Source organism: Gossypium arboreum, chromosome 3 (genome assembly GCF_025698485.1).
Source record: "Gossypium arboreum isolate Shixiya-1 chromosome 3, ASM2569848v2, whole genome shotgun sequence".
Classification (NCBI taxonomy): Eukaryota; Viridiplantae; Streptophyta; class Magnoliopsida; order Malvales; family Malvaceae; genus Gossypium; species Gossypium arboreum.
The window spans coordinates 67,667,730-67,695,517 of NC_069072.1; the positions used below are offsets into that span (position 1 = coordinate 67,667,730).

At 32.4% G+C, this 27,788-nt stretch overlaps 1 pseudogene; it reads right to left on the reverse strand.

Annotated features, from left to right (window-relative positions):
- Window positions 1-19,501: 19,501 nt before the first annotated feature.
- Window positions 19,502-25,975, reverse strand: LOC108455353 (mitochondrial outer membrane protein porin of 34 kDa-like; annotated as a pseudogene).
- Between the last annotated feature and the right edge of the window lie 1,813 nt (window positions 25,976-27,788).

Genomic DNA, 27,788 nt, shown 5'->3' on the forward strand with positions numbered 1-27,788 from the left:
TTTAGCTCCAGATATGAATGATTTAGTAACTATAAATCGATAAAATAGCTTAACCTGAACATGTGTAATTGTACAATTGTAGTGTTTTATCTTGAAAAGCATGTTAGTAATTGCTTATTAATTTCATATGGACTTACTAAGCGTAAAGCTTACCCATCCTCTCCATTTCTTTAGTATTGGTAGGTCGGCTCGGGGTTGGAGATCGTCAGAGGCAAAATCACACTATCAAACTATCATTTTTGGGAGAATTAATTCAAAAATTAGAAATATCAAGTGAGTGGCATGTATAGGAAGTTGGTTTGTGATATGTATTATTATTATGACTTTGACCATATCTATTAGTTTGCATTGAGTTATCGTATATGATCATGAGATGTGGTCCTTATCCATTATGGTTTATAAGTTTAATTAATCATGCCATGTCCTATGTTTTAATGTGATGATATAGTTAACTTTTTTTGTTATGCAGGATTGGTAATACATCAGGTAAGTTAAATGCAGGCCAGTGGATTATGAATTAAATGGAAATGAGTAATGTTTCCTTGAATATGGATGTTTAATGGACAAATTGGTAACTACATTATGATGGTATAAAATGAGAATAAGATTTAGCATGTCTAGTTCTAGTTAATGTAAGAATGTATATTATATACAGGATGGTAAGCATATATGTTTAAATTGAATGACATGTTATTGCATGATTATGGATGTGTAAGTGCTCATTTATGCCACGCTATATGTCTTTAAATATGAGTCTATGCATGTGTTCGAACAGTTTTGAATTAAATGAAATTTTATGGCCCGGTTTTCGTCTATGTGTATGGTTAAGTCTGGTAATGCCTCGTACCCTGTTTCGGCCTTAGATACGAGTAAGGGGTGTGACATAGCATGTTAGATAGACAAGCCTTGGTTTTGGAAACATCAAGGAATCAGGACAAGAGATGTTGTTATTGTAAGAAGTTAGGTCACATCAAGGCAGATTGCTACAAAAAGTGAAATAAAAGAGCTACTGAGAGGAGTAAGGAAGATTTAATTGGTGCTAATTTGGACAATGACAAGGGTGATGATTTCTTTTTGGTGTCAATAAGTGAAAACTCCAAGCTTACGTATGAGTGGATCTTGGATTCGAGGTGTTCTTTTCACATGTGTCCCAACAAGGACTAGTTCTCCATATACAATTCAGTGAATGTGGAGTTGTGCGCATGAGGAATGGTTCACCCAGTAAGGTAACCGATATTGGTACTGTTCATATTAGGATGAACGATGGGACAATTAGGACACTGTCAAATGTCAGGCATGTGCCTGACTTAAATAAAAATCTCATCTCCTTGAGAATTTTGGACTCGAAGAGTTGTAGAATTAACATCGAGTCAAACATTATTAATTTATCCTGTGGGGCTCTCATTTTGATGAAAGGTAAAAAGATTGATAGTCTTTATGTTCTAGAAGGATCAACAATGACCGATGAAACAAGACATCCCTTGTCTGTTAAGGAGTCAAAGTCGACTTGTTTGAAGTGGAGGCAACTTGGTCATAGGAGGGAAAAAGGTATAACTATTTCGAATAAGAAAGGTTCTTTTTTGGATGCAGGTTCTGAAAAGATAGGGCATTGCATTCATGGAAATCAGACTTGGGTCAGTTTTGATTTGGCAGTACACAAGTTGAAGACTAGAAGACTTCCAGCTTCTAAACGCAACTTTGACTCAGTTAATATCCTACATAGTTAGAGATAAGCCTGTGGTGATGTGAAAATACGAGTCAAGATAGAGATTTGTGGAGTTATGCCTCGTATTTTTCGGCTTTTCTTCTCCCATTTAAACTCTGTTTTTAGTTTCCCACTTAAACTCTAATTAGTGTAGGTTATTTTAATATTAGTTTTTCAATTAAACTCTGAAACCCATTACACATTTAGGTGTTAGTTTTTACACGCTTTTAAAGAATTTTATGTTTACGTTTAAAGGGTTCTTATTTTGGGTTTCGGGTTTTAGTTTTATCTACATCTTTTGTACTCTTCATTTTTGCTGTTTTAGTGAAATTTATATTTTTCCATTGTTTTTTATCCTCTTCAGAGGGGTTTTTGCACGTAAAATATTTATGTTCAATAATTTCAATTTCTTTATTATTTTACTTGTTCATTGCATAATCAGATTTATTCCCAACACACAAAATTGTAGCTTTTTGCAATTTCTTTTCAAATCCTATCTCTATGATTGTATTTGATAGTAAGATCAATTGTTGCATTTTATAGGGTAAAAAAACAATGAGGAGTTTAGGAAATGGGTTAACTAAGGAGTTTCGGGTCAACCACTTCCATCACTAGAAGAGTGCAATGTGCATATCATGTGTAACACTTTAGTAAAGGACTTCTAATGAAACCGACATCTCGATAATGGATTCAATGAAGGAACCGTGTCATTAACGGTAGTGCATTGTTAAGGTTCAGTCACAAACAAGCTTTGTATTTGTTGTAGCATGTATTAATTTAAATAAGCTTTGTATTGAATGTAGCTAGTATGGCTTAAGGACTAAGCATAAAATTGTAGCTTCCATTAAATAAAAATTAACGCATAATTATAACTTTAGGAGTAATAAAAAATAAACACATAATTGTAACCTTTTGGACTAATAAAAAATAAACATATAATTGTAATATCTGAGACTAACTTCAAATGAACAAGTTAACGTCAAATTAGCAATAATTTGACACCAAGGGCACTTAATATGTCCATTCTTGTCATTACATTAGTAGCTTGCACTAAATAAAAATCAGCTATGTATTAAATACGAAAAAGCATTGTATTACATGTTTCTTGGATTTATACAAAAGAAACACATAATTGTAATCTCTTAGAGTTATACAAAATAAGCGCATAATTGTAATACTTGGACTTATTTGCAGCCTAAGATGGAACCTTCATATCATACGAAGATCCAATTTTAATGTGACTAGGGATTGCAAGTATACATGCTAGTCGGTAACACCTTTTCATACTAAGTCGTTGACCTATACATCTCTGAAGCTAGAGTAATATGAGTTTGGCCACAAACAACACACTCATATCACATATGTGTCGTCCACAATGATAAACCATACAAGGCATCTCATTGGTCTCAAGTAATGTGAAAAACCCGTGAGCTTGCTACTAACTTGAAATCAACAAAGCAATAATGAATATATCAAACAAGTCAACGCCAAATTAGAACCATTTTATTAAAAAAAAAAAAAAGCCTATTTCCTACATTATTTACAAAAATGGGCCAATTTAAATTTTATTTTTCGGAATGGACCCAAAACGCGCCTATGTAGAAGCGTTTTAAGGGAAAATTTTAGAAAAGTGCACTGATCGGGACGCACTTTACCCCGTGTCAGCAAAAACGCGTTAACGTCAACGCACTTTAGCCTGTTCTCAGATTAAATTTTCAAAAAATATCATTTTTTTAAATATTATAAAAATAGACCAATTTTTTTAAAAAAATTTACAAGAATAAGCCTTTATAAAGACCTAAAGTGATAACACCATTTTTATTTCATTTTAAGGTTCACCAATTAATATAGAAAAAAACTTACAAAGCAAATCTTTATATAGACCCTAAGTCTCATTTCTCTTGTTTTCTTAAGCAATGTGGGATATGAGATATGTGTATATGTAGACTCATGAATAAGTTTGCAGCTTATTCCCAAACAAAATGAGATTCCTTTCTCTTTTAACTAACAACATAAGATTAAAGGCTATATTATATTTTATATTTTTTACTTATAGAGTTTAATTTTTTTACAAAAGTTAACATTTGTGAAATTATAAATAAAACTTTTAAACTCTATAAAGTAAAAAATTATAAAATATAAAATGAGTATGGTAAAATATTAAAAATAAATATTTAAAAATTATTAATAGTTGAGTGATTATTTTGTAAGTTTTATAATTCGATAGCCAATTAACCATAGTTAAGTGACTACAAATGTAATTTAATCTAGATATAAAATATGAAAATAATTATTATATTTTAATTATATTACATATTTCTATAATAAAAACTTATTTAACATAATTATATCTGTATTTAAATAGATTATCTACCTAGTCAAAATACATCTGAAATAAATTTATCAGCATTTATTAGGTAATGAAAATTAAATTAAAATTAGGATTAAAAATTTATGAATATAGTAAAATATTAAAAATAAATAAATATTTAAAAAGATATCTCAAAATTTTTAAATTACAAAAAATACTATATGAGTACCAAATAATCACTATTTATTTATTAATCAAACATTCATAATATAAAATAAAATAAAGAATAAAAAATTAAAAGTATAACTTCTAAATTTAAATAATGGAAAATTATTTTAAAATTAGAATTGCATGAATATTAACTTCAAATATTAAAATTGAATAGAAGATTATTGCATGTACAAGTTTCATATGTGCAATTTATTCTTCTTTTTTTTTAATAGTCATTTTGTATATGCTAACAATTAGAGGTGTTCATGTGTTTGGGCTACCGGCACGGCTCAAGGCCCTTAAAATATGGGAGGATTTGAGCAAAAATATAGGCCCAAAAAATGGGTTTGGACAAAAAAATAAGGCCCGTTTAAAAAATGGGCCAGCCTCGGGTAAGGTATTTTTAGCCCGGGCCTGGCCCGAATTCATTAAAGAACAAAAAAAATCTACATTTTTTTTTATTTTTGAATGTTATTTTCTTATTGTTTTCTCCTTATTTTGCTACCATTTTACTATTATGTTGCTACTATTTTGTTGTTATTGTTTGGATATTGTATAAAACTTATTTTATTGTTATTTTTATTATTTTTTAAAGGTATTTGTTAATTTTTTTATTATTTTAGAGACATTTGCTTGTTAAGTTACATCTATCTTAGTGTTATTTAAGTCTACATATTTTTTAAAATTTATTTTCAATTTGTTGGAAAATGTTTATTTTGATGTTTTAGTATTTTTGATGTATTATATATATTTAAAAATAATATAAAAATTAATACAGGTGAAATGGGTGGGCAGGGTTTTATTATTTTTATCCGGGTCGGGCTTGAGAAAAATTTTAAGCCCATTTTTTAGGCCCAGCCTGGCCCGGGCCCAATAAATGGGCATATTTTTTTAGTTGAGCCCGGCCCGACCCGTGAACACCTCTACTAACAATTCTATAATGCAACAAGGTTAGAGATCTCAAAAAATAATTTTATAATATGAGAAAATGTAAACAAAATATAAAAAAATAGAATTTGTTTTGTAAAAAATTATAAAATAGAGTGTAGCTTTTAACCTTATGTTGTTAGTTAAAAGAGAAAGGAATCCCACATTGTATAGAAACAAGTTGCACACTTATTCATGGCTCTATATGTACACATATTCACATCCCATATTGCTAAAGAAAACAAGGAAAATGAGACTTTAGGTCTATATAAAGATCTATTTTGTAAGTTTTATTTCTATATTAATTGGTGACACCTTCAAATAAAAAAAAATAGTGTTGTCACTTTGGGTCTTTATATAAAGGCTTATTCTCGTAAATTTTCAAAAAATTAGTCTATTTTTATAATATTTAAAAAAAGAACCTTTTTGAAAATTTAGTCTGAGAACAGGAAAAAGCGCGTCCACGTCAGTGCGTCCCCGTCAGCACGCTTTTATGAAATTTTCCTTTAAAAAGTTTTTCACGTAGACGTGTTTTAGGTCTTTTTGGCCCATTCCGGTAAATAAAATTTAAAGTGACCCATTTCCATAAATAAAGTAGGAAATGGGCCCTTCTTAGTATAATGGTGCCAAATTATTGACAACTCGACTGTAAAAGAGCTTGAGTCCACACACTCATAGCAACGCATATGGTGCATTCGATGGTTCAACATCTTGAAGTCTCAAATAGTTGCTAAAGCCAATATCATTGGTGAAGTTGACTTCCAATATTACATGGGTTATGAAGCCCCCAAATTTCAACTAACTATCTCCTTTTCCTGTTCTTCAAACTTTATAAGTGTCTCCACTCATTTTGGACCTCTTTCGTTAGCATTATTTGATGTAAGGTTATTCCTTAAATCTTAGGTTTCCCAAGGTTTGAACATTCAACCCTAACTCGAATTGGAGCCTTAAATTATATCCTTCAAACCCTAAAATTACTATGATTGAGTAACTGAGGAAAAGGAAAAAAGGATAGGCTTTAATGCTTGGAAATGGACATGAGATGTAGGAAGAGGAAATGCCACAAATCATATTTTTATATCTCTCAAGCCTAAAAGTCGACAACCTTGGGTGTTAATTATGTAATCTACACTAAACTCAACACCCTTTAGTGTTGAGGTTAGTATTGTTAGATTGCTACCTATGGTTGGGAACTTCTTCAATTTTTTCACTATAAGTATCTCTCGTGGGCTCATTCGTTATGCAATCATCTTAGAGGTTAGGGTTTATGGGTTTGAGTGTAAGAAAATAGTTTTGTTGCTTCAAAATGACATCCTAAGTGGGAAGAATTACATTTTTACAATTTATCGTTGCTTAAAAACACCAACTCAGTCTTTCAAAGAGATAAGAAAAATGGATAAGACATTACTATTCTAAAAATAGATTTCTATCATAATAAAAAATAAAAATTTGAAAATCAAGCTTGTTTGTGATATTTATAGCAATAATTTTTCTCGAAAAGTACCTATGCTTTGTGATAGACAGATCTTAAACGTTCCTGGCTTTCAACTGGATGACCTTCTCCACTATTTTCGTACCATAAATAACTTTGAATATGGGCTTTAACAATCACGAATCAAACACAAAACCAAAAAAATGTCTTACTTTCAATAAGAAAGTAATTATCTCTCAATAGAAACAGGTAGAATTGTTATTTTTAAAAAAATAGAATTTATACTTAGAAAATAAATTCCTCACTACTTTCGAGAAAAATAACAATATCTTAAAGTTGTGTGTTTTTAAGCTCTACCAATACCATCTATTTATAGGGAGAGTTAGAAGAATCCGAGTTGAATTAATAGAACACAAATAATATTTATTTGATAGAAAAACTAGTCTCCTAGTTTAACTATGAGAAGGAGGTAGCTGGCCCTAGTTAAATATACTAGGGTTGCCACCCTTCATATGTATTATGTAGGGGTTTGAGCCTCTCATGTATTAGGTCCAACTATATGCGCTTCCTGGACTTTTAATCCTGCACTTTGTAATTCAATCCAACCTAATACATGTTTTTCTATTTCCTAAAATAAATATTATTTATTAACTTAATTTAATTAGATAGAATAATTTTTAATTAAATAATTTTCTCAACCCAATTCTAATTTCGTTAAAGTCATAACAATCTGTATAGTAAAAGAATTTATGACAAAATATATTTAATTTTCATATTCAATAGATTCAAAATGAAAAATTAATTTAATTTTATTTTCTAACTTCAATTATTTGATTAAATAATAATTCGAAAAAACTTAAATTAATTCTCAAGTCATTTCCATACTTAGTGAGAAAAACACATTCATTTCGAATGACCCATTTCTCTAACTTTATCATTTCTATCCAAATTTGTTCATTTGATTCTTTATGCAATTCATTTATAGTTTCAACGAGCTAGCAGAGGGACCGATTTGACATATATGATTAGGCTCAAATGATTTATAATTAATATCTAGCTTTTAGTCTATTAATTATAAACTCATTCAGTCACGAAAGTCATCCCACTATAGTATCATGTCTAAGCTCTTCCTAATTACATGCTATTACGAAAGCTACTCAATTAATGATTGTCCAATGACCTTATCGTAAGTGTGTTACCTTCATAAGATATCCTTAATCTCTTTGGAATAAATTTGTTTTCCCAATATGATCATATTTTATCTCATGGTAACCATTACATCTTTCTTCATGAAAAGTCAATTACTATCAAATAATAACAAAGAGAAATGACTCGTATCTGCATTTACTTTTCATCTATCATGTAATGCCAATGAGAGGATATCATTTACCCATTTCTTAGGTTATGAATTCCACTATTTTGAATGAAAATACATATTGCATATTTCTTATACTAAACGTACTAGCTTTCGGTTCCTTATCTATTTGAACTCAGAATTTTACTTACATCAACGTATATGATAACTCTAAAATATATTGTTATCCTTAGTATTTTTAGACTAATAATTCATGCAAATTTTGAGCGATTGATAACAGATTTCATAGTTTTATTAATAATTTTGTCTTATTGGATAATGTTGAGAAAAATTTGTTATCTTGATTAATTTATATGATAAATGCATAATTTTTACAATTTTGAAGGTAGTTGGTGCACTAGTAGAAAAGATGGTATTGAAGCTTACTTATTGATGCTCAATGCTGTAGCATTTCTATAGCAAAAGCCATACAAGATTAGGCTGATGTAGTGCCATCCTTGGATGCCCCAAAGAGGCTTATTTGACCTTGGAAACACTCTTGATCCACCCTAAAGTTGGGTTAACAAAACTGGACAACCCATTAAGGAGGAAGGAGCACAAACCGTCCACTAGGGAGGAAGAGGACCAACTGTCCATTAGAGGTGCCCAAAACCATCCATAAGGGCTTGGTAAACACTTGAAAATCAAAACGAATTTCCTCTTCACAATCCAAAGTGACAATCCGCCTTCACTCCACAATTCAAACAACCTTCTTCCATAATTGAAGCAAGTTTCATTCACATTTCAAGCTCTATCTCCATGTTGTCCACTCCTCTTCCACAAAGCAAGGGTTGACCACCTACCTATAGAAAATAAAGGGATGCATTTGCTAAAAATAGAGGGCTTCAACAATTATAAATAGGGGCTAGCTATTAGGGTCATTCTCTCATCATTCTTTCTCCCATTTTTCCTTTCATTCACTTTCCATTTGAGAGAGTAACACACGATTTCAAGAGAGCAATTCAGATGTCCTTTTGAGCAGCCAATTTTGATACTTTGAAGAGTAATTGTGTATAGGAGCAAAGGTGAAGAAAGGAGGAAAAGCAATACAAGCAGTGCTATAGAAAATAACTGGAGTCAGCTTCTGGTTTCTTTCCCTTTAATCTTTTAATTTTGTCCAAAGTTGATAAACATGATTGCCATGTTTTCAATTTAATTATACTAGATTGGTTGTGTATCCTTAGCTTTTATTATTAATATTTTTTTAATGTTGTTATGTGCTTTGATTGTTTATTCATTCAAATAAAATCATGATCATGTTGCTCATGCATAATTAATGTAGGGAAGCGTAAGAACTAATTATTTAATCCAAACAAGATGATAATTAGTAGCCACAATATTTGAATGAGGCATGTTTGATCTGCTAATTATTAAATTAGTAATGTTATTGAGCAATAATGTTACCTTGCATAACTCTTTTATGATGTCTGCTTAATAAACTTTTAAAGTTAATTGATCATAGATGTATGCTAAAGAAACTTAAAAGTTTAATAAGTATGAATTCATAACTTATAAGATATGAGTTAGTAAATATCTGAATTGCCATGGTTTTTTCGTAACATCATTGACATTGTTTTTAATAATTTTAAGTAAAGGAAACAATTAATCTAACAACTTCATGTCATAGTAATTTAATATTGTGAAATGCTATTGTTTATTCTGTGTTACACTTTCATTTGTTCTAAGCATACTTGGTAATTTTATTTAGGGTAATTAGTTAACTCAACTTTTCATTAATTATTCTAATCACCAACTTTCCATTTGATAAATTTTGCAATATTTGTCTTGCTTAAACAATCCCTGTGGAGACAATACTCTTTACTTTTTACTCATTACTTTTGACATTTGTGTACACTTGCACATTATTTGATAATTTTGTGACAATATGTGAGTCACGCATACATAGTGCATCATCCACTCAAGATTAAGGTATTCCATACTATGAACATCGCAAGTGAATAAATCCATAAACAGATTCAAAATCTATTCTACTTGGGTCTTGTCAAATGTACTGTCAGTTCATTTAATCAAATCTCTATCTTTTGGGAGTCATTCGCTCCAAGGCTCAAGGCAAAACATCTCCCAAATTGGACTTGATAGATGACATATTAGTCTTTCAATCACTTTGCTATTTTTTTTATTAGACTAAGGACATTTTTAGGTTTACTACTAATACAAGTTTTCTTTCCATATTATGATCCAACCATGTAATACCGCTTAGTATTAGTTAAACATTAGATAACTAGTGAGCCAATATTTGCTTCCATTTTGCTTTGAGTGCAAAAATCATTGATGACAATATACAAAGGATATTAATGTAATTGATGGATATTTTTATTAAACCAATTTGTTCGAAAAAAATAGAAGTATACAAAACGAATATACTACACTTAGGACATTGGATCCAACAATTACATCAAGCAAAACCATTCAAGTGGGTTTGTTCCAATGTAGGAGCATTATTATAAAAGTCGCTTTATTTTAAAAAAAAATGAAATGTGGTAGCTTAACCAAATTAATCATGAGGCATAAGTGAGTCATAAGTGTTACTGAGTTTATAGGGTTGCAACCACCAACAGTAGACATTGAGAAGGCATTTTCTTATACTACATTTGATGGGTTCATATAGTTTCTTGGACCAACAATTGTCACCAATCAATCAAACTTTGAGAGTTAAGAAAAAGAGATAATGTTTATGCGCACTTACACTACAACCTTTTAATTATGGAGGTATAAACAACGTATTGGCTAATCATAAATGGTTGTCTTAGTTGTAACAATCTAGTTTTCAATGTAACACCCCAAACCCGACCTAGATGTTATGGCCACATCTGGCAATGTCACACGATAGTGTTTTTGAAACCTCATTGTTACAATGAAAACATTTTATGTTATTATCTTTAGTAAACCTTTGTTAGAACTTAGGAAGTCATCTTTATTCATTTAAAACATTTGTTTTGAAACATCCATCATTGCAGAAGCTTTAATAAACAGTCTAAGTGATCATGCGCTTAGAAAATACTTTAACTTTTTGAAAACCGAATTTCTTACGACTAGCATGTATAAATCCAAAAAGTAAAATAAATAAATAAAAACCCAAATTTAAAACCAAAGTCCCAGAGGGTCCTTAAATTACAACCTAAATAATCAATAATAATTAAATTATAAATCGTAAATTGAAAACCATGAAGTCCAAAAATTACTGTGGTCATCGTTGAGTCCTCCGTCGCACCGATCCGTCTAAGTCTGGGGATTGCCTGTGCACATTAAAGAAAAAGGATGAGTTTATGTAAACTCAATGTGTAATTCTGCAGAAACAAACAAACAATCAATATTCACAGTGCACAGTTGAATAGTCTTGGGCCTAAGCCCTTTTCAAGATCGATGTGATGTTTGGGCTTTAGCCCATCTCAAGATCAAATGTCAAAATGTAGTAGGGCTTTAGCCCATCACAGTACTAGTAGCAGTAACAGTTATACAGTAGCAAAATCCTACCCAACCATCCTCTACACACCATCTCCATCCAACCCTACACTCCATGTGGGGATATAATCAACCCACCCATCCCTACGCTCCAAGTAGTACCAAATGCGGCACAAAACAATAGTTTGCAACTCAGCCCCAACCCCCTACGCTACTATTTTGTGCCGCATTTGATACTACTTGGAGTGTAGGGATGGGTGGGTTGATTATATCCTACATGGAGTGTATGGTTGGACAGAGATGGTGTGTAGAGGCTGGTTGGGTAGGATTTTGCTATCGTGACAATCATATCGCATCGATACTATGATGGGCTAAGGCCCTACTGCATTTTTGACACTGTACTGAGATGGGCTAAGGCCCAAATTGTCACTGATATTGAAAAGGGCTTAGGCCTAAGACTATTCAACTATGCACTCTGAATATTGAATGTCTGCTTGTTTCATGGATTTTACATCGAAGTTTATTTAAAACTCACCCTTTTGTTTAATGTGCATGTAATCCCTGCACTTAGACGGATCGTGTGACTGAGGACTCAAAGGTGACCACAGTAATTTTTGGACTTCATGGTTTTCAATTTATGATTTATAATTTGATTATTATTGATTATTTGAGTTGTAATTTAAGGACCCTCTAGGACTTTGGTTTTAAATTTGGGTTTTTATTTATTTATTTTACTTTATGGATTTATACCTGCTAGTCGTAGGAAATTCAGTTTTCAAAAAGTTAAAGTATAACGTATGATCATTTAGACTATTTTATTAAAGTTTTCGCAACGAGGGATGTTTCAAAACAAATGTTTTAAATGAATAAAGATGACTTCCTAGGTTCTAACAAATGTTTACTAAAGATAATAACATGAAATGTTTTCATCGTAACAACGAGGTTTCAAAAACACTATCATGTGATATTGCCAGATATGGTCATAACGTCTAGGCCGGGTTTGGGGTGTTACATTTAGTGGCATCAGAGCCAGGTTGCAAAACTCGACTGTGGATTATAGGTTTTATAAAAAAGGGCTTTCAAAAAATTGATTGATTTCCAAATGATTTGAAATGTTTTTACTGAGTAAGTGGTACACCGAGTCTCAAGCGCCGATCTTGTAAGTATTTTGAACTGTAATTTGTTTTAAACTAAAACTATTATAGATAGTATATTTTGAAACTACTATAGGTAGTAAACTGTACTTAAAACACTCTAGTTAGTGTATACTGAAAATTGTAGAGAAACTGAAAACTGTAATGAGACTGCGATTTACGAAAATGAACTCTGAATAGCCGATACTGTTTTACATAAAACATTTGTTAATAAACACTAGAACTGTAACTGATTCATAAAAGTGCTAATATAGATAAACATGATTAGACAATGAGCGCACGAGGTATCTGGGAACGGGGTACTAAAGGCCGAGGTAGAGGCCACATAGGAGCTTGGGCTAAGTCCTCTTCATTGGGTAGCATACCAAATTTGGATACGAGTGAGACGCCAGTGTTTCCTGCTACTGAGGCTGGGTCTTAAGATCGCATGGCTGGGGACGACGTATTGTCCTAAGCTATGCTAACCCAATATTGGATCTTGGGACCAAGGGTCGATTACGGAACGACTCCAGTCCAATAGAGTTTCCATTTGGGGAGTTCGACCTAATTCTGGGGATGGACTGGTTGGTCAAGCATCGTGTTAGCTTGGATTGTGCAAATAAGACGGTCGTACTAAGGACTGAGGAGGATAAGGAGGTAGTCATGATTGGAGAATGCCAAAATTACTAATCTAATATGATCTCTGCACTGGTGTCAGAGAAGATGGTTTGTAAGGGATGTGAGGCATTCTTGGCCTATGTAAGTGTTTCAGATTTTGGGGATTCTATAGTTAAGGATATCAGAACGGTAAAGGATTTTCCAGACGTCTTTTCGGAGGAGCTACTGGGGTTACCTCTGAATCGCGAGTTGGAATTTGGGATTGAGCTACTTCTAGGTACAGCTTCAATGTCCATCACTCCCTATCGAATGGCACCGAAGGAGCTTGTGGAGCTTAAGGCTCAGATTCAGGAGCTGTGCTATTGATTTTCGAGGTAGTTGAGAGAATTATCTACCGCTAGCGAAGTTCGCCTAAAATAACAGTTTCCAGTCTAGCATCCAGATAGCACCTTATGTTGGACTAAGTTGGGCGAGTGACGTGTTCTAGGTCCTGAGTTAGTATCGGAGACTGAGGATAAGGTTAGACTGATTCAGGATCGTCTGAAAGTGGCATCTGACAGACAGAAATCCTATACAGATCTAAAGCAACAAGATATTGAGTATTCTGTGGGGGATTTCGTAGTTTTCAAGGTATCACCATGGAAGAAGGTACTGAGGTTTAGTCGTAAGGACAAGTTGAGCCCTAGGTTTATTGGACCTTATCGTATTCTGATGCAAGTGGGACCAGTTGCTTATCAATTGGAGCTACCTCCGGAGTGGGATCGAATTCATAACGTGTTTCACGTCTCTATGTTTAGGCCTATCACTCTGATCCTACTAATATTGTTCCTATTAAGGAGACTGAGGTGAGGCCAGACTTGACCTTTGAGGAGGAGCCAATTCAGATTCTTGATCATGACGTTAAGGTTCTGTGAAGGAAGTCTATCCCTCTGGTGAAGGTTTTGTGGTGTAATCATAGTACTGAGGAGGCAATATGGGAGCCTGAGGATGCGATGTGTTAGCAGTATCCTCATCTGTTTTGATCAGGTAAATTTTAAGGATGAAATTTTCTTTTAGGGGGTAGAGTTGTAACGCCCCAAAATTTTAATTTTTGATTTCGTGTATATTTGCCACATAAGTGTGTATCTGCTTCAGTGATTAAGTGTTCTGGGTGTGTGTGTGAGGTCCCAAGTTCAAGCCTTACTTGGGCAAATTTTGGTATTTTTAAAAATAAAGCCTTAACCTTGTGCAAAGGGCTTAAGTTTAATTGTTGGTAAGTTTATATCAGAATGGGCCTACTGGTCTGGTGGTTAAGTAGGGTGTTGGAGTGTTGGAAGTCTTGTGTTCAATTCTCTATGATGGCGTGGAGACGGTATTTTTGCTCCAATTTCGGCTAAGAGTTGTGTTGGGGCAAAATTCTGAGTAGTTGTGTTTTAGTAAGTTAATAGGGACTGATTTCAGGAGATAATTGGGGAGAGGTTATCAGAAAATAATCTGATTATCTTTTTGTTGCAAAAAAAAATGATAATAGAGTTTCGGCTTTCTCTCCAATTCCCCAAACTTTTTCTAACGTTTTCTTGTTATTCTTTTTTTTTAAACCCCAGCACTTCACTTATCCACCAAACCAGCAGGCCGATTTTGATATAAACTTACCAACAATTAAACTTAAGCCCTTTGCACAAGGTTAAGCCTTTATTTCTAAAAATACCAAAATTTTCCCAAGTAAAGCTTGAACTTGGGACCTCACACACACCCCTAGAACACTTAACCACTGAAGTAGATACACACTTGTGTGTCACATATACACGAAATCAAAAATTAAAATTTTGGGGCGTTACATTCAATGATGTCGGAAATAGTGATTTCGAGACCCCAATTCCAAAGAGTGAGTACATAAATATTATTATTTAATATTTACGAGTCAATATTACGACACGTTTGATTCACTATAATGGAATAGAGCTGTAATTGAACAGAGCTATAGTGGAATAGAGTTGTAATAAGTAATTCAATTGTGTAGCTGAATGGAATGAAATAAAACTGTAATAATATTTTTGTGTTTGGTTGAATGGAATAGATTATAATTGCATTAGGAAAGAGGCTAAAATGACCAGAGTACCCTTAATGTAATTTTTTAGATGATGATTATTGTTATTAAATTTTAATAGGATTATTATTAAATATAATTTAATAAAATAATAAATAATAAGTAATAAGTAATTTAATTGTATTTTAATATAATTATTATTAAATAAAATTTAACAAAAATAATATATAATTTAATAACATTCTTAATATTATTATAATTATATTAAATTATATTCAAATATTTTATTTACTACATTTTAAAATAATACACTATTATTTGAATCCATTGCTTCTCAAGTTATGTTCATTATAGTTGACACACAACAAATACATTCTAAAAGCTTAATTATTAATGAATTTAAAATCTTTAAAATATTTTTGAATTCGACAAATTCATGTCTTTAACTCTTTTTAATCTAATTTTATTTGTTTAAAATATATACATTTTATTCTTACTATTTACACCTTCCTTTTGTTTTTTAAAATAATTTATATTAATTGTTAAAAATATTTAAAATTTATATTTTATATATCAAAATATTAATAATGAGCCAATAATAAATTATTTTCTTTTATTTCCTTACTAATAAATATAATATTAATGAATTTAAATATCGAGTTTACTTTAAGCCAATAATATTTTATATCATAACATCACGCCTAAAGTAAACGTTTAATCTATTAAAAGTACTTTTGTTAGAAAACTAAACACTTTTAAACTAAATTCTTTAAAGTATTCGTCATCTTTTGTAATATCGTCGTTCTGAATTGTTCCGTAAAAAAAACAATTTGCTCTTTACTTTAACATAAATGTACTAATTTGTCTATTTCTTAAATAGAGATCAAAATACAATCTGACTCGTAATATAAGAGCCTCCATGATAGTTCTACCTTTAGGCAATCTCACCACCAGTAAGAAAGGTTTCCACGGTCGAGTTTTACAAGCTGGTCCAATGTTAGACTTTTTTCCTATACATGTTACCAAGTTCTATACCAAGTAAAAATTGTCCTCAACAAAGATATAACAGCCCGTTTTTAGTGAAATCGAAACAGTGATTTTGGGACCACAAAATTGAAGTTGAAAAATTATTTATTATTATTTTATGGTCTACAGCATGATAGAAATACCATATAAAAATTTCGTTAAGAAATTTTACCGTTTACATGCTTAATTTGATAAAAAGGACTAAATCGCGTAAAGTGCAAAAGTTGAGCTTATAGCTAAAGGTATTAAATAGCTTTAGGACTTTAAAGTGGAAGTCCTTATATGGTAATTAGACCATTTATGAGTCAGTGGAAGATGTTGGGTTGGCAATTTTGAAATTTGGTTTAGCTATTAATTAAAGTTAATTTTGGAAATTAGTAATTAAAGATTAAATAAATAAATAAAAATCAAGTCTTCATCTTTTATGTTCTTTATTCAACCAAAACTAGGGATTTAGAAAGCCATTTCTGAGCTTGATATACCGCCAAGCTTACAAACTCAATTGGCAAATGATTTTGTCCCGTTTTTAATGATTTATACGTTTTCAGGATCGTTGTAGCTTAATCTAGCTAGTCCGGGGATTAATTATGAAACTGATAAACTGTTAGGGTTTTAACATTGATGAGCATGCTTTATTTTTGAAGTTGATTATAAAAAATGAATGTTTGTTGTTAGATAAACAACTTTTGTAAAGGAATTTTTAGTAAAATTATCAAATAGGGACTAAATTGAAATATAAAAAAATTATGTCGTGAAATTGTGAGTTTATGAAATATATGGGCTACTATTAATATGTATAAAAATCTTCTAGGTTTGGGTAAGGGTTAAATTTCATGAATTTCCTTTTTTGAGCCTAGGGACTAAATTACAAAGAAATTAAAAAAAGCATAAGGGCAAAATGAAAATTTTTCCAAAAATATGTTTTGGACTAATTTGAATGAGAAATATATTAAATTGAATTAAATTTATCTGTATAGATCAAGACAAACCTCGTATGGAATTAGATCGAGGCAAAGAGAAAATTTCAGATTAATCGCCTCTGTATCTACGTATACTCGTCGAGTTAAGTTCATGTAATTAAATTGAGTATCTATATGTTTTAATTGAATTATATGTATGTGATTTCTATAATTTCCATGTATAAATACCAATTGCATATCCGATGACGTACGATAATTATCTAGCCCCATTTGAACCTTAGGAATTCGTAGGATACAAATGACTTGTCATTAGGGTTATTGATTTGGCTATGGTCCTGCATGTATTACGGACACACCAAAGCTTATATGAGCTTACCGATTTGCAGCTCGTGAAAGCTTACCGATTCTTAGCTCGTATGAGCTTACCGATTTACAGCTCGTATAAGCATACATGTATAGGAATTGACAAATTATAGTTTAGTACACTATGTGTGAGCTATCCCAAGTATCCAACGATATTCTAAATGGTTTAACGAGCAATGTTCTGATACGATATGACATGATTTTGATACGAACTATTACAGGTATAGATATGTATATGAAATGGATGATACATGTGTACGCAATTTGATTAATTGTTGAGCTCATCCATGACTTGGTTTATATATGTGTTTACATGACTAACATGGTTGAGGTATATGTGCTTAGGCATTTGGCCAATATATGCTGGGATATGCTTTGATTAATTAACTTATATGTGAATAAATGGTAAGTTAAATTTTATGTTATACGAACTTACTAAGCTTAAATGCTTACTCTGTGTATTTTTCGTGTTTTTAGTGAACCGGAAGCTCGTTCTAGTTGGAAGCTTGTTGGAGCTATGTCACACTATCTGTCATATCTTTTGGTACTTCTGGTTGGTTTAATTTTGGTTATAATGGCAAGTATAGATTATTTTGGCTAATGTTAGTGGTTATGGAAATGACCATTTGGTTGGTTTGCATTTTGGCCTTGTGTTGGTGTAATGGTATATTTTGATGTGTATATAAGTTGCCTTATATGGTTGAGGTATGGCTTGATATGGTAGAATGGTGAAGGTAAAATGGTGGTTTGAATATACATTTTGTGTAAGCCTTGAATGGTTGTGAATTGATACTTGTTTGAATGACTTATTTGGTGTTTTAAATGCACAAGTTATATGTAAATTATATGACCATTTGAGCTAGTTTTTGTATGTCATATATGGTACATTTTGGTATGTTTTTAAAAGGTAAATCAAATGGCATAATATAGCTTAGTTTTTGTTAAGCCTTTGTTGGTTAAATGATCAAATTATGTTTATATTTGTACATGTTTATAAATTGTCATTTGAGGTGCCTAAGGACATATTGGTTGTATATGAATATACTACATGTTTAAGGTTTGATTTTGCTTGTTTTGGATGCATCAACATGACTTGTTTATATGCACAATGTCGAGTGTAGGATGATGCCAAATTGGATGTTGAGTGTAGGTTGATGCCAAATTGGTTGAGAAATATGGCTTATAAAATAGCCTATTTTCGTCCACATGGGCAGAGACACGGGTGTGTATCTCAGCTGTGTGTGACACACAACCAAGTGACATGACCATGTGTCCCATGTAGCTTTCAAATGGTTGCGAGTCAGGTTGTTACAAGGCCTAAAACATGGCCTGACACACTGACCTGTGAGGTTACTTCGAAGGGTACACGGCCTAGTACACGGGCTTGTGGCTTGGCCATGTGATCAAGTCAATGAGTTACATGGGCATGGACATGAGCTGGGACACGGCCGTGTGTCCCTAATTTGAATGCCCACACGGCCTAAGACACGGGTGTATCTCTTGGCCGTGTGACCCCTGCAGCTTTGAAAATTTTCAATGTTTTCCAGAAAATTCTCTGAGTTTCTCACTTGGTCCCGACTTGTTTTTAATGTATATTTTGGGCTCGATGCCTCGTATATGTGACAATATGAATGTTTTTAATTGGTTTTTAATATGAATATTGATATGTTTTGAAATGTTGAAAATTTCATCTGTTTGATCTGTAAACTTCGGTAATGCTCCGTAACCCTATTCTGGTGACGGATACGAGTAGGGGTGTTACAAAAGAAAAGGTAGAACCGCTATTTTCCTTTATTAGAAAATTCCATAAAAAAAACAAAGAGAGCCTCTAAAAAAATTATGGGGCAAAGAAAAGTTACTTCACCTCAGTTAAACAAGGAATGACTAAAAACAGTTATCACAATTAATTTTTCACATTATTCTTTTTAAAAATGAAAAACCATTGACATAAAAGGGAAGATGACAACACCGTGAAAGTCAACAATAGACTAAAACTTCAAAAATCTTTTTAAGTCTACCATACTCTTACCAAAATGAACTTTTTTTTAAGCTCTCAAGGTTTGAGTGCCAATGCAAGTCCGACATTGGGGCTCTTATCGATGGACTCTGTATCCACCTCTCCAGAAATGGTAAAAAGGGATTTTGGGTGCCATTCGTGTTGGATGAGAACACTTGCCTTGCCGGCATTGTTCGCCTGTGCTTTGATTGTGGTTAGTGGATCCAATGCATGTTGTGTACCAACGGTGATGGTGTTCACATTGGTAGAGAAGCTATGGGTGACCTCAACACCAACAACAATGTTGGTCGATGGATTCACAATATGGTAGTAAGATGCATTAACTGAATCACCCTTTTCATTCTTGCATTGACAAATGAGGTATTAAACTTAAGATTATATCATTTGGAATGTTTAGCTGTAGATAGGTATATAGAATATAACCACATGTAGAGCCAAACAAGCAATGAGGTCTACATTGGTAAAGCTCAATCCCGCATTGCATTTGGTGAAATTCCCAATCTTCGTGTCAAATGAGGTATCAATACGTAGTGCAAGAACATTTGTTCCAAGTACACCTGAGAAGTTAACTATCGGATTGGCAGTCAATCCAATGCTTGAGCTTATCCCAACATACTCATGCAATACTGAAGTTGAATCTGGTATACACAAAAGTGAGAAAAAAGACATGTCCAATAGCATCTTAAAACATATTCTAAGTAACAGTTCTCGCGACAAAAGCCAAAATAAGAAGGATGTTTTGAAAGATACAAATTAAAATATGAGACAAAATTTTGTACATTGCTAGATCTCTGATCAACGACTCTGAAGCCAAAGATTGCCTTTAGCCTGGGTGTAGGCTCATTAACTGTTATGGTGGTAAATAGTTGATAAACATAATGTAATTTAGTATAGCAAATGATTTTCAAAAAGGGTTACAAAAGATGGCAAACATATATATCAACAAAAAAGGAATATACGAAGGTAAAAAAGGAACTACGAACTCAACCAAAGATATCCTTCAACTGAAAAGCATTTTTGCCAAATAGGTCAGGTCCCGAGCAGTATGATGTTCTAAAAATGTTATCAAGCAGATATTTTCCTAGTTAAAGCTCGAGTTTCAAACATAGAGGGGACAAGACATGATTACTAATTTTATTATAATAGAAGTCGGATAAAGGCTGAAGAATATATAATGGAGGAAAGAGCATCATATCTAACTTGCAAAAGAAAATTTTTGACCAAGAATTCAAACTTATACATAAAAATAGAAACAAATAGAAAAAGCAGATGAATTACTTACATTGGAGATGGTGTCCACTTTGATATCAGTTGTAACATTCCTAGACTTCAGTTGGGTATTAACATCAGCCAAGAAAAGATCACATTTCTTCATTCTGGTAGAGGTAATTGCCTGAAAATAAAGGGAAAAATAACAAAACAAAGCCAAATTAATTCAAGTTCTCATAATAGATTGAGAAATCGAACATCTTCCATGATACATTGTAGTTAAAAGATTGAGATAACCATGATGGAATTCAAGAAAATAGCTGTTATTATAATTCAAAAGTTAAACATCCACATACATGTTTGAAAAGCATACACCTTACCTTTAATTTCAATTTAAATTAAACATTCTTTTTTTATAATTAACATAATTTTACAATAAGACATGTATTTTATAAAATCAAATATGACAAAAATCACAACTTGGGTTTCACAGAACAAAGCATCTCAAATTTATTCTTTAATAATAATTAAAGAAAACATAATATAGAGAAAAAAACTTAAACAAACCCAGAAAATAAAAACCAAACTTACAACACTAGTAGGAGAGTAAACAATTAAGCAACAACCTTTTTTCCCTGTATTTACAGAAAATAAAAAATACTTAGAGAAGGAGAAGAAACATTGGGAGAAAGAATAGAATAAAACCCATTAGTCTTGAGCGAGAAGAATGGTTTTTGGGGATGGGTTTGGAAAAAAGAGAGGGAATGAGGCGTTTAGAGGGGGTAGAGAAGTGTTTAGGAGAAAGGGCTTGAGGTAGTAGAGGGGAAATGAGGAAGTGTTTGGAGGTTATGAAAATTGTAGCTTTGGAGGCAAAATAGTAAAGATTGTGAAGGAGGAGATGGAAGCATTGATTGTGGGAAAGAAGACGCAACATCACTCAAACATTCGTATGCTTGCTTAGCTGTGTACTTGTTTTTCCCTTTGCCAGAGTTGAAGGAAAGAAGGGAGTGGCTATCGATTTGGCTGAGTTTGAGCATTTTTTAGGTGGGAAATTGGGGAAGGTAAAATTGATTTTCTAAACAATGAATGAGCCATTTGATGAGGAGGAGAGGGAATAAAAATGCTTCCTATTCCATGCATAAGGTTGTAAATGGAATACACTTGTAATAGGGTATTCCACTTAACCAAACAACTATTTGTGGTTGGCCCATTGAATAGAATTGTAATGGCATAGCCATCACATTGAACCAAACATGGCCTTAGTGTTATGTTGAGTTTTGATCAGGTAAATTTTGCTAATTGGACAATTGGTCAAAGTATAAGTGGTTTGACCTTGAAGTCAATAGTTTTGGAAAATGAGGTATTGAGACCTCTTTTTACTAAGTTGTTTTATAGGGGAATTGATTTTTGTATATGTAATTTTATCGAATCAGTGACCAATTAAGGTACAAGGACTAAATTGTCAAAATTGTAATAATTAACTTTATAGATTTTTGTTAGTAGTAATGCTTAAATAATATTTGTATAAGGCTTTAAAAGGCAATAAGCCACTTTTTAAGGCTAGTGGACGATTTGGTTGAAGTTTAATTAAAGTAATATAAAACTTTTAATCTTTTATAATAATAAACTAAATAATATGTTAAATAAAAGAAAGATAATGCATGTCATCATCTTTTTCATTTCTTTTCTTTCTTCATAGTCGAAACCTAAAAAAGAAAGAAGGATTAAGTTTCAAATTTTCATTCCTTGCATAGTATGTTAGTTGAAGCTTATTTCTCGTAAATTTTATGTTTTTGAGATCGTTACACCTAGATTTAGCTAACCTGTACCTTTGTTTTCGAAATTGCTAAAGATTTAAAATGTTACCATTGATGATTTTTAAAGTTTTTGGTGTTTTTATATTAGGTTTTTTAGCTTGGAAATGAAATAGGGATTAAATTGTAAAGTTAAATATTAGTTTCTGAGTATAGAGACCAAAATGAAAATATTGTAAAGTTGTCATGAGATTTTGATAGAAATTGGTAGCAGAGGATTGTAGAATGGTATAAATTGAAATTGGATTGAAAAACAAAGTTTAAATGTGAAAGTTATTATTCTTTCGATTTTAAGGGCTAAATTGATAAAATGCAAAAATTTAGAGAAATTGTGTAAAATGAAATTAAGTTGTCATATGCTTTGAGTAAGAGGTTATAAGTTACTTGGCAATTATAATTTGAAATGAATTATTGTATGGATAAAATTTGAACCAACCGGTAAATAATTAAGAAAAAAGAGGAAATTGTAAGTTAGTCCCTGACACTTCAATTGTTGTTGATTATACCTGGTAAGTTCATATGGTATGGTTTAATACAAATTTTTAATTTTTGTAGTTGAATTGTGAAAATTATAATATTTGAATGTATTTTAAATTGTTTACAAATTGGTACAAAAAGGTGAGAAAAGAACTACATTAGAAAATGTGAGATTTGTGATAAATACAAATAGATATGCAATTTTGAATGAATGTAAAATTTATTAAAAACGATATATATATCATTTTGACATCTAGTTGACTAAATTGATGATGATATGTGTGATTATATTTTGAATTGTGGTTGGAATAGTACAAAAAGTGAGAATAGAATGAATTCTAATAAATGATTCTGATGTGTAAGTTGTGCCCGGATGAACGATGGGATAAGATACAATTGGCATGCCAATAAGATTAGTTGCACGCTTGTACGGGATTAGCATTACGGTGCCTACTAATTTGCACTATGGTGCCTACTAATTAGCACTACGGTGTGTACTAATTTGCACTACGGTGTGTACTGATTAGCACTTCGATGCCTACAGATTTGCACTGTGATGCCTACTAATTAGCACTTCGGTGTCTACTGATTTGCATTAAGGTGCCTGCTCAGCACTTCGGTGCCTACTGGTATAATGTAGTTACCTGCGTATCCGTATCTGTCTATTATAGTTCATTGGGCTAAATGGTTAAAGTTAAAAGGAACAGATTGTTTGATTTTGTGTATTGTGAATAGAAATGGCTAAATGAAATTGGAATGATGTAAATGTTGCTTATTATGCTCAATGCTCAATCCTCAATGACTAAAATGATGATATTTATTCTGAAATTGATATGTTTTACGATGATTGAATGATGTACTGAAGTATATAAATATTTAATGACATTAATTAAACAACATTGAATTAAGTTGAATAGTACTGTCTAAATGGATTTGCTTTAAGACTATATCTGATGATCTAACGTAATTGTTGTTAGATGTGGAAGCAGAAAAGTCATATAGTAGCTAAATTGTTATAATAATTGTGGTTGATGTGAGTTTACTATTTTAATTCCTATGAACTTACTAAGCATTTGTAATGCTTATTCTGTTTCGTTTTCTATTTCTATAGTTGGTATATTGTGAAACATGTCTGTCAGATCACTCTAGAGCTCAAACTATCCAACTTCAAACTTGGTAAAACTTTTGAATCATTCTTAAACCGATTATATGGCATGTGTCTAGGTTATTATTTAAATATGTGTTTATTTCGGGATGACAGTGAAATGATACACACATATATAATGTTTGTCTTGATTATGCATATGATATGTGAACAAGCTTGAATGGTATGAGTGCTCATTTAAAGTGGAAAGGGTCTCGATCTCTGTGATTTACTTGTTTATGAAGTATTTGTAAGACTTGTATAAATGAGGTTAATGGTGATATGGTACATTATGAAATGGATATATGAAAGGTTTAATTGAATGTTATGTATATGAATAAATAAGGGATGGATACTAATGTTGACCATATTGTGAATGGCTAACAAAATTGAATTGTTCAAGCCTTATAACTCAATGTAGGTGTATATGAAATTTGAAATAACAATGCTTTGTATGCATTGGTAAATGGATAGTTGCATAAATGGATAGAATAAAGATGAATGTGTATGGAAGATGAGCATGATTTCCATGGATTGAAATGCATAAATAAGATTGTGTGTTGACAGCTATTGAATCATATAGTAGACTAATGGTATATGTTTAATTTATAAATTATTGGATGAATGAAATATGGTATTCTTGGAATGTTTTTATTGAATTTATGCAGGATATAGGTGTGTTTAGCCACCTTTTAAAAGAGGCTCTGATTTGAGCATGAAAAGAATTTTCAAACTTGTGAGTTTTGGTCATCTGGGTAAAAGTATCGATACCAAGGACCAAGATATCGGTACATTACCAAATGGACAGTATTTTGAAAATAACAGAATGCCAAAATGGTATCAATACCGATTTTAGTATCAGTACTTGTACTTTTAGTATCGATACCTAGTTTAAAAATTTTCAAATTGGTCCTTATTCATACATGAATCTATTAAACTATGATTGTATGCTCGATTTAGTCTCTGCTTTGTTCATAACTTCTATTATGAATATATTTGGAATAATTTGATGTTTTAAATTGAATTCAATGTTATAATTTGTATATGAGTTTTTTGGTGATTGTTGTAGCATCCTGTAACTTAGCTGAGTAAGGGGTGTTACGTTAGCCTCTTGAATCAATTAAGGGGTGGGTTATTTCTATGGAATTAGGGAAATGGTTTATATCATTTTCCTTGAATAAATAATTATTTTTATATTAAGTAATTACATACAGTATAAATGAATGAAACACTGTGTAACACCCCGAGCCCGAGACCATCGCCGGTGTCGGACGCGAGGGGTTGACGAGCTAAATCCTCTTAAAGTACCGACCAATTTGGCATTTCCAGACAGGCTGGAAAACTGCGTCACTGTCGCCTTAAAAATCATATCTCGAGTTTCAAAACTTGAAAACTGATTCCGTAAATTTTCCCTGAATTTAGACTCATATATCCTTCCATTGATTTATTTCTAGAATTTTTGGTCGGGCCAATTGGTACAGTTTATTAGTTAAAGTCACCCATGTTACAGGGATCGACTGCTCTGACCTTCGCACGTTACAACTTGAATATCTCTCTGTACAGGGCTTTAATACTGGTGCCGTTTGTTTCTAATGAAACTAGACTCAAAATGGAATCTGCACATATAAGGAATGACTTCTAATTCTTTCTGGATAATTTATAGAAAATTTTTAAAGTCGCGACAGGGGACCCAGAAACCGTTCTGGCCCTGTCTCACAATAACTTTAATATCTCTTAACAAGTAACTCCTATGACCGTTTCGTTTCTTCCATATGAAAGTAGACTCATCAAGGTTCATTTACATAACTTATTCACTACTTAATACCATTCCTACAAATTTTGGTGATTTTTCAAAACCACACCACTGCTGCTGCCAGCATCTGTTTTCAAGGTAACCTTTACCTATTTCATGATTTCCAAGATTCAATTGGCCCTTTTGCATACATAGCACAAGTGTGATCATGATTAACCATTCCAATGGCTAATCTTTTCAAAACCATTCCATACCCCATAATGATCATCATACAAATGATTATAGAATCATACTAACAACGATCTAAGCCATTTTCGCATGGCTATCCAAGCTTACATAAAACCGAAAGGTACATGACCTTCTACAACAGGGTAGTCCTATACATGCCATTTCAAAGTTCAACCAAAATTATACCCAAAATGGAGGCTTTGATAGTGTAGATGACTTCGACTTTAATGATCCCGAATCCGATCGCTAACGAGCAAAATCTATAAAACAGAGAGCCAAAGCAACGGGGTAAGCATTTTTATGCTTAGTAAGTCTCAAGCAATAAAATCAGCTTTAACTAAAGCATTACATTCACATAGCCAAATGAATCATTTCATTAATACACATTCACATAATCATACTTACTTCACACTTCATCATTGTATACTTTCACAAGATATCAACCAATTCAATAGCTGAAAATTCGTTAGTCGATTGAATGAATGTTACTCAAACATATCGACTTTTCCAATGCACATATAAACATACCTTTTCCTTTGGGCTTTTCGAGCATACTAATTAAATTTATTACAGCAACCAACGCTCACCTTCAGCCCAAGCTTCTTCGGAATATAACCGGATATAACCACATGCACGAATGCCTTCGGGTCTTAGCCCGGATAGAACGACTTGCACAAATGCCTTCGGGTATTAGCCCGGATTTAACAACTTGCACGAATGCCTTCGGGTCTTAGCCCGGATGTGGTCACTAGCACAATGGCCTTCGGGTCTTAACCCGGATATAATTACTAGCATAAATGTCTTCGGGACTTAGCCCGGATATCATTCAATTGCTCATGCACACACATACATCAATAATCATTACACATCCATGTTTCATTTTCGTTACTAAGGCTCAAACACAAACATATCACTTGCATAATCGCCTTCGGGACTTAGCCCGGGTATCATTCAAATACTCATACACACATAAATCAATAATCATTACACATCCATATTTCATTTCACATAATTCGAGTAGGGTCATTTCTTGAAGACTTACCTCGGATGTTGTCGAACGGCTTCGACGGCTAATCGATCACTTTTTCCTTCCCCTTATCCAATTGTGGCCCTCTAAGCTCTTGAGCTAATTCAAACAAATTAAATTCATTAAAGTCTCGCTTGCTAGCCTTGGCCGAATACACATATCATTGACTCAACATCACATAACTAAGCACTTTAGTCAATTTTCTTTAATTACGCACACATTCGGCCTTAGCTCACAACAAGGTAGCCGATTACCTAAGTCAAGAATAGGCATCATTAAGCTTGCCTCTAACTGAATGCATGCACAATAATTCCCCTCATGTGGCCGATTATACTTAGTCATACTTGCACAAAATCAACAATAAAATTGCAAGATTTTCACATCATATGTGTACTAGGCCGATTGTACATGCAAATTTCACAACATTCTTCAACAAATTTCTTCTTTTAAACAACATATTTATCACTTTCTTCATAATCAAAATATCATGTGCAATCATATATATACATATAGGTGCAAGGCCGAATTTCAAGGTGTCCATAGCCATCCAAAACACAAATTTTAACTAACATGCAAGAAGCATGAACCATGCTCATGAATGCATCATGGCCGAATACATCACAATCATGCCCCTTTCAACTTCAATCATGGTTAAACAAAAAGAAAACTCA